Genomic DNA, 9646 nt, shown 5'->3' on the forward strand with positions numbered 1-9646 from the left:
TCCAGTCCAAAAACTACCCTACAATCACTAGTGTGTTGGTATTGAGTATTGCAGCTTTCTATGCCTCCTGTAACAACAGTTAGTTGATGAGCCACTATGTCTAATCATAGGCTACTGCTCTATTGCTATCTATGTACAGTACCTGTATCTACTATTACAGTAAATAAAATGAGGTACTGTACAGAGAGGTTAGTGCTGTGCTGCCATACAAAGGCAAAGTGCTGTAACTATGCCAACACTGAAACTGAGAAAAATGCCTTCAATCCTTGGTATTGGGTTGGATATTGTATATTTGACATAGTAATAGCTCTAAAGCGGGTCACATTTGGACCATTAGGCAAAATATGTAGTTACTGCTCTTCAACATTGTAGGGCAGTAAAGGACACTTCAACTGTACATGAATCATGACAAGATTCTAGTCTAGTGCCTACTGTCTACCTCATACACGTGTAATACCTTTCTTCTGGTAGAGTGTGACTTCCTCCTCGATCAGCTTATTGCTCTCCAGCGATCCTTCTTTCCCCTCTTTCTCGCCCTTTTCCTTTTCCTTGGATTCCTCCTCCTCCTTCGCTTCCCCGCCCTCTCCCTCTCCCTCTCCCTCTCCCCCGGGCGCCTCCTTTGCCCCCTCACCCTCTCCCTTTGATTTCCCCTCAGAGGATTCCGTCTCCTTCGAGACCTCGGCGTCCTCCTCCTCCGCCTTTGGTTTTTCCTTTGAGGGCTCCTCCTCGCTCTCCTTTGAGGCTTCTTCTCCCTCCTCTTTGGGTTTCTCTTCCGGAGACGAAGGACTCACTGGGCCAAACACCCCCCAAGAGAGAACCAATAAGACGTAGCAAGAAGAGACGACACTTAACAGTGATGCTGCTACAGGGTGAGATGTTGATCTGACTAAAAAAAAAATACATGGCTACACGTCTACACTGCTCTATGAGATGCTGGAGTACTATTCCACAGTATTCCTCTAACAGTGAGATGTTGACCTGACTAAAAAAAACAATACATTGCTACACGTCTTGGGATGCTGGACTACACAACTATTCCACAGCATGCTACAGGTTGAGATGTTCATCTAACTAAAAAAACAATACTGCACACGGCTACACATCTACACTGATGGGAAGCTGGTCTACACGACTAATTGTAAAGGACTCGTACCTTCTTCTCTTTTCTCCATCTCTTTCTCTTCCGCAGACGAAGGACTCACTGGGCCAAACACCCCCCCAAGAGAGAACCAATAAGACGTAGCAAGAAGAGAGACGACACTAAACAGTGATGCTGCTACAGGATGGGATGTTGATCTGGCTAAAAAAAAAAATACTACACATGGCTACACGTCTACACGGCTCTATGAGATGCTGGACTACTATTCCACAGGACACATACCTTCTCCTCTAACAGTGAGATGTTGATCTGACTAAAGAAAATACATGTCTACACGTCTACACCGCTCTATGGGATTTTGGACTACTATTCCACAGGACAGATGTTGTAGGGAAACTTTTGTATGTTATGAACTGGTGGTGATGTCCAATAAATGAGTTTTAACCCCTTAAGACACGGCTTTACAAATTAGCTGTTACCAGAATGGCAATGACCAAATCGTAATGTATTACTAAAGGCCCTGTGCAATGTAATAGTAGTGTAGTACTATAGTAGTTAACTTTCAATGTCTATTACAACGTGCCACAGGAAGCAGGCGTGCATTAAGGGGCTACATCTCTCGCTCCCCTCTAACAGTGAGATGTTGATCTGGCAAAAAAAACAACAACAATACGCTACACGTCTCTATGGGATGTTGGACAATGCAACTATTCCACAGGACACATACCGTCTCCTCAAATAGTGATGCTACAGGTTGAAATGTTGATCTGACTAAAAAAACAATACATTTCTACACGTCTACACAGCTATATGGGATGCTGGACTACACAACTATTCCACATGATGCTACAGATTGAGCTGTTGGTCTGACTTTAAAAAAAAACAATACTACACATGGCAACACATCTACACTGATGTACAGTATGGGAAGCTGGTCTACACGACTATTGTAAAGGATTCGTACCTTCTTGTCTTTTCTCCATCTCTTTCCCTTTTTCCTTCTCTGAGTCCACAGCCACCTCTTCCTTTTTCTCCCCCCCACCTGCTCCCTCTTTCTCTGGTTCTGGGGGTTTGTCTGCATGTAAAGGGTGTCCATATCATATTACTGTGTAGGCCTACTGGGGTAGTGGGGAGGGCTAACGAATGAAAAGGTTGCTCTGTACTAAACACTATCCCAGAGCCATGGAATTTAGAGTTGTGACAACCGGGATACCGGAAGTCATTTGGTGACATGATTCGCATAGATTTAAATAATTCTGAGCAACGTGGCACAAACCACAGAAATGGCAGATTTCGGTGGGAAACGTGCCGGTATTCAGACAATAGACATCAATGTCTGAATAGCGGAATGTCTGAATATCAGCATGTCTGAATAGCGGCATGTCTGAATAGCGGCATGTCTGAATAGCAGCATGTCTGAATAGCGGCATGTCTGAATAGTGGCATGTAACCCTTACTTCCATGGCTCAGCACTATCCTAAAGGACTCTATACCTAATGCATCATGGCCCACCTTCTTCTCTTTTTTCCATCTCTTCCCCCTTTCCTTCCTTTTCTGAGACAGATTCCACAGGCTCTTTCTGCTCCTCACGTGCCTCCTCTTTCTTGGGTTCTGGGAGGCTGTTATCTGCATGTGCAACGTGCGTCAAAATCATCAGTGACTTTTTAAAGGGTGTGTCCCAGATGGTAAGACGGCATTGAAACAACTTTGATTTTCAGATTTTTTTATCAGAATCATCCAAATAACGTTAATTTAATGATTCTATGATGTCTGTGTGACGGAGGTCATCTTGCACCTGTTCGTCCCCCTCGGGGCGCGAACATGCGACCTCGTCAATTACATCGGTTCGGCAATGGGAGGCACAGTATGATACCGCTGGACTAAAGGACCAGCCCCTGCAGCCCAACGGCATCGACACTGTATGAGGCTCAGGGAGGGAGGTTTACTAACGTTCCACGCCAACTCTGCTAGTTAGCCTCCGTTACGTCCTGTTGCTACCTGTGTTTGTGTGTGTATGGGAATATCTGGCAAAAGCTTGAATCCTTTGAAAAAACACTACACATACACACTATTTCTACACATATAATGCACAACACTACACATACACACTATTTCCACATGGCATATACCTTCTCCTTTCACAGGATCTTCTTCTTTTTTCTCTCCTTCACGTGGAGCCTCCTCTTTTTCAGCTTCTGGGAGGCTTTTATCTGCACAATCACATACAGTACATGGGTGTCCATGTCAGCACTGTGTGTGCGTGTGTGCCTGTGTGTGTGCGTGTGATTTTCTAGCAATCGGGCTGAGTTTTCAAAACAACAGAGCAGAGAAGCTGACAGGGCAGAGTGGACAGATAATACCTGATGCACACTCATGAAAAGTGTCAAGTTGAACTGCAGGTGCTTCTTCTAATAGCATGGCTATTTTTCTCTGAACAAAGCTCTGCTTTGGACTGCGTCAAAATGGCCAGTGTGATATTGAAGCTTTGCTCCGGGGCTGCTGTACCTGTCTATACCCAGGGCCACTGACAGCTTCTGCTGGACCCAGGACAAAGTAATCTGAAAGGCCTCCCCACCCAATTCATACAAAATAATGTGGACCCAATTCTGGGCCCCCTCTGTACCTGGGCAACTGACGCTTTCTACCCACCTTTGTTGGCTTCCGACTTGTGAGCATCATGTGCCAAATGCATTCATCTCTTTCTAGAAAGCAACTCTAGTGTGGAATGTAAAATGGTCTTATTATAGGCCTACTGTGCATGTGTCTATTGACTTGCCTATTCTCTGGCATCACCTGATTGAATGGAAATATAGGGTTTATACCTTCGCTCACTGGTTTACTGCCCTCCTCTGTCCCAGAGTCCTCTGCTTCTGATGTTTGGGGATCCAGAGGTGCTATGAAAACCAATGTTTCATTAACAAAGGGAGTATAAAAGGCACTCTCTCTATGTCCCAAGAAACTATAACAGCACACAATGGGCTCATTCAACCTGCAGAAGCGGACGCAACCGCATGCTATTAGAAATGCATTCTAGGCTGAATATGTTACATTGTGGTTCAGTCAGAAATGCGTTGTAGCCTGAAAACGTTCTGTTTCTATGCAACATTAATATCATCCCAAAATGCATTTCCGTTGGCATACACCTGCATCTCTTCTCGCAAGTCAAATTAGGTAAATACTTTCAAACTCAGAGACCAGTGTTCGCAGGTGCTTTGTGGGTACTGTAAAAATTACTGACGTGTTTTGTCACGCACGCCCTCAGCATGCCACCACAGTTTTTCCAAGTGTACATTCTGCACATTTCCCCGTTTCCTCTCATTCCTTCTCATCTGTGATGTCATTTCCTATCTGCTATGTCGTGAGAGTTGTCTGGTGAACCTGTCAGCTCCCGTATGCTTCCTGTCTGCCAGTAATTCCCTGGTGACTTTGCGGGACGGTGACAGCCAGCCGGGAGACATTTATCAGACGGCATCAACCTCCGCATGTCAGTCAGTCAGAGCGGCCTGAAAGTGGTCCGCATCTACAGTACATGCAGCGTTGCCAGATTGGGCGGTTACCTGCTCAATTGGGCTGCTTGGCATGGCCATCTGTGGGTAAAAACTGAAAAAATGGGCCATTTGGCGTTTTTCTCTGCAGTTTTATGCCCATAGAAATCAATGCAATTTGTTGAAATTGGGCGGAATTTAGTGTATCTTGGCGGTTTTTGAGCACCTTTTTGGGTAGGATTTGATCAGACACATCTGGCAACACTGAGTACATGACACAAATCTATCACATGACAGTGTGGCTGTCTGGCACAGGGGAAGGGGGACAAGGACCAGTGGTGTAGTCTACGTAGAACGCGGGTATACGGAGTATACCCACTTCTAAATTTCAGGGATTTCAGTATACCCACTTAAAATTGATTGATCCATTGTTTTGAATAGCAGAAATATATACAGTATACCCACTTCAAAAAATGCTCAAATATACAGTATACCCACCATAAAAAAGTAGACTACACCACTGACAAGGACAATGAGGTGTAATTCATACAAAAAAAGTTGAAGATTGAGTATTACACCGCTGTGATACAGTAAGTTGACAACAGCGTCAGACAAACAAGAGTACCGGTAACCTCGTGTCTCTCCCTCCGAGAATTCAAACACACGCTTGTGAAGGGTGAAGCCAAGCAAACACCTGGGGTGCATCCCAATATGTGTCCTTGCCTCCTCCACTTGTGCTTGTCTCCTCGTCCCGCCTCCTGGCCCCTCCTCCGTGGAGAAAACGATAAAGTTTCCCAGCTGTCAGCCTCGCCACAACAACTTTTGAGGGACTGTTTTTCATTCACCATCCCAATTGCAAATGAGAAAAAGACTTTACAATTGAGCTTTTGCAAGATATTGAAATATAATGCTGTTGTCAGTGATGTCATCATGACGAGAAGCAAGTGGAGGAGGCAAGTGGAGGAGGCAAGGTCACATATTGGGATGCACCCCTGGTTTGCTCGCAGCACTGAAAGAAACATGAGTCATCAGACTATAGCTAGTGGCTCACATAGCCTCATAATCCACACTGTTCTGCCAGTGGAAAGCTGTAGTCATTGAAAAAACTTAGCTACCACAATCCTACACTACTATGACATAATACAAAGTAATACTTTAGTAATACTTAAGTAATACATTATGACTTGGTCAATGACATTCTGCTAGCAGCAAATGTCAAGGATGCATTAGGCTACTTTAAGTCACCCATTAGTCAGCTGGATGACAGTAATACCACATTGTTTATTCAGATAGATTATGAGGTAGTCATAAGTCATGTCAGTCATATTCCTTTATTTGATTTATCATTGCCTGCTTTTTGCCTGTTACAGCTGGCAGACATTTGAGCAGTTAGCTTCAGCTGATGGGGCGGGCGCTGTACTGACTACCAAACCCCTGCAGCATCGGTCTGCTGAATTGGCCCTGACGGCATGAGATGAGTTGGGATGGGATACAATGTGCTCCGCTCCCCATGTCCTGCGTGGGCCAGAGTCAGCTACACAGACTGCCCTACAATGATTAAGTTCAGTAACTACAAATGGTGACAAAATTGAGTTTAGACTGAAAAATAGTCTTCATAGCCCCTCCTTTATCTTGTGACAAAGTCTTATTGTCCAAATGTGTCCCGTTTTAGAGATACTGGTTTCATTGTTGGCGTAGTTACTGCACTTTGCCTTTGTAGGGCAGAGTGGCTCACCACAGAGGGATCACAGGGGTGGCAATATGAATAAACAAAACACCCTTGAACATGTGAACATTTCTTGGATGTGCTGCTATCTGCTTTCTATGGACGCTGTAAAGGTCATCAGACCACCAGGCACATTTTAGTCACCCTGCTGCTCATGAGTAAGCCAACAGCAAACTTTTAAAGGGAGAGGACTGAGTTTGAATGCAATCCACCTTCTCCTTTGGGCCCATCTCATATCCGCAAAGTCATGACAGCCACACAGGAACAAAATAAGAAGCTGGATAATTCAGGATTTTACTTGGGGGATCTGCACATTTAAGATCCTTTTTTATCTTCATGTATTTGCTGAAATATAGTTCTGCCATCATGGAATAAATGAAAAATAAGGATTTCAAATGTTGTTTTTTCTTTTAGACAGTAGCAGACATGTGTCTGCCTGAAGAAAGTACTACATCAACAATAATGGAATGTATATGGGAATTTGGAGTTAGTTTACGATATGAAACACTCATCATATAGCCTTCAGCTCACAAATGTGGCGTCATGTTATTGCAAATCTTTGATTACGCACACACTGCAAGAAAAAAAAATCTATGATGCCTCCTGCTTTACGTGTAACCAGAGCAGGAGGAAAATCAGCAAAAAAGGGAGGAAACTGGATATATTTTCTGTGCAACAAAGTGATTTCCCCCCTACCCTATGTGAGTTTCTTCATCAATGCAGTTTTTACTGCAAGTAATTTTTGAGGGCCCATTTGAGGGCCACAGATATCATTAAGCTCAAGGCTAAAAGTGGTTAAGTTATTTGAATGAAGTCAACGACAGCACTTGGTCCCCTACTATCCAAATAATTACATTTATATGGGGGCGCAGTGGCATGCTGTGGCTAATACACTGCACCATATATGGGTAAATTGCCCAAGGGATCCCGGTTCAAATGGAGTCATTTCTCAACCCTGCCTCTTTCTCTGTCCCAACCATTTCCTGTCAGCAACTGTACTATAATAGGAATTGCATTTGATAATGGTAAACTCTATAGAGCCACTAGCCAAATGACTATGGCTATCATAGCTGCAATGGGATTAATGTAGATCTCTTCCATTAGTGATAGGGTTTATCCCAAACATTTGTTCATATGAGATCATCATTAGGGTTGTCCTGAGAAGTAACTCATACTGATCCAACATCTGCAATGCAATGCAATGTGATACCCACGTATTACATCCCACCATGCACTTTGATGCAAACCTGATATCACTGCTAATATGCTTACTGAGGGGAAGCACTGTGGTGGCACCATTACAACATTATGGGAGATGTACAGATTAAATATAGCAGTTGCTACATCCCACTAATTGAGTGCAATCTACATGGAAGCACAATCTATTTATTGTCTTCAAGTTAAAGCTAATGCCAGCTTACTGATGTAACAGAAGAGGCGGCTTAGTTTGAGAGGCAAATAGCAGACGAATTGTCATGGTCATCACAAAACATCTACCCCAAGGCGTAGCCAGGAACTTCAGACTCAATCCAATGCAATGCAAATTTGTGGACCATTATTAATAATTCTGCAATGGAACACTTGCCAATGCCAGAGCAGTCAGCAGTAGTGTGCATATCGCTGCCAAAGAGGTGCCATGCAGTTGAAAATGAGTCAAGGAGCAAAGGGCTTTGCTTAATCATCCATAAAGTTTTGGTGCTTAAGAAGTCACCTGAACATTTCCCAGCCAAGCTACGCCCCTGCATCTCAAGTATCTACTGCACTACAACACTATTGCCCTCCAAAACTATTACACTCTCCACTGCTATACAACACTATTGCACAACCTATTGCACTTCAACAAGCAAGTGACACTTTTGCAGTGTGATTAGTTTTGGGGGCCTACACCCTACTGACTACTGCCTTACCTGGCACCTCAGGTACCACTGGCTCGGGAGCATCTGGGGGGGCAGGGGTTTCCTCGGCAACAGGGGGGGGATCTTTTTCTGGGATCTGGATGGAAAATTTGCGCTTTTCCTTAGGTGGACGGGGTGTGGCTTCTGTTGCAGGTGGTGGAGGTGGTGGTGGTGGTGTTGTTGGGGGTGCAGGAGGGCTTTCGCGAGGAGCTTCTTTGGCTGTGGTTTCAATTGGCGGGGGAAGCTCAGGGGGAGGGGCATCTGTTAATGGCGATGTGAATTCTGGCAAGTCTTCGGGTGGGGGAAATGACAATGACATGTTTTAGTGGTTAGGATTAGGATGCAGCACTGTTTTCTTCAGGGATTGAGCCAAAATACTGTACAAGTCTATAGTCTATAACAGTGTTTCCCAACCTTTTTTGTCTTGTGTACCCCCTAAACATTTTCGTGTTCCATGAGTACCCCCCAAGTCAAGTTCTATATCGCTTTCTCTATCCCAATGTAACTAAGTACCATATATTTGTTACAATTACATTTTTCCAAGTACCCCCTGCAGTGTGCTCGCGTACCCCTAGTGGTACACGTACCCCTGGTTGGGAAACACTGATATAATGTATTAGACAGAGGAAGCCAGTCATGACCAAATGAAATCTGAGCGTCTGATCAAGCAAGAACTGTGCAATACTGAGTTCTTTGATATACTACTACTACTATATTTTTCTTACAGCCACCGTTCATGAATCTCATTTAGACAATAACGTCTCCACAAAATACAAGTGAAGTAAAGCCGGATGAATGTGATTTGTACTGTATGATGAGAACAGACCTCTAATACGGTACTTCGAACAAACATGTGAACAGAGAATGCCAAAAAAACAGAGGACTAGCAATAGCAATAGTAGTAGCAATCACATCGCTATTAAGCTGCTCACTATTCACTATTAAGTCCTTACACCAGAGACAAAAATAATTCAGCAGGGGTGGGAATATAAAAAGCAGAACCAATTGGACGCACCATGTGTGAACATACCGTACAGTCCTAAGCTTCAGAAATGCTATCAGTGTCTACTCCATTATCTAAGCCAGGGATGTCAATCTCAGGCTTGGGAAGTCATTTTATTTGGCTCGTGAGATCATTTCAAATGTGTATTACAGTTGGCCCACACACACCATTAATGTATAGCATAACGTAACGTATAGGCCAATGAAACAGCTCACACTCATAAGCAACACAATATGTGCAGGCATATTTAAACTTCACTACATATGATGGAAAATAGTGTGTGTGAAATGTAACTATGAGTTTTAAGTGCATGTACGCAAAATTTTAGGCCATTTTTCAAAATAAATATTGAGTTCAGCCCCCAACCTCGTACCAGTTTTTGATTTTGACCCTCGGTGTATTTGAGTTTGACACCCCTGATCTCAAAGGTACACTGTG

At 43.8% G+C, this 9646-nt stretch overlaps 2 protein-coding genes across 2 annotated transcripts in view; one reads left to right on the top strand and one right to left on the bottom strand.

Annotated features, from left to right (window-relative positions):
* The window catches only part of setx (senataxin), a 1003984-nt gene that overhangs the window by 51722 nt on the left and 942616 nt on the right, over positions 1-9646 (top strand). The window lies entirely within an intron of this gene.
* Positions 1-9646, bottom strand: part of ntng2b (netrin g2b) — a 67592-nt gene that overhangs the window by 4944 nt on the left and 53002 nt on the right. The gene's annotated exons all lie outside the window — the stretch shown is intronic.

This window comes from Engraulis encrasicolus, chromosome 11 (genome assembly GCF_034702125.1).
Source record: "Engraulis encrasicolus isolate BLACKSEA-1 chromosome 11, IST_EnEncr_1.0, whole genome shotgun sequence".
Classification (NCBI taxonomy): domain Eukaryota; kingdom Metazoa; phylum Chordata; class Actinopteri; order Clupeiformes; family Engraulidae; genus Engraulis; species Engraulis encrasicolus.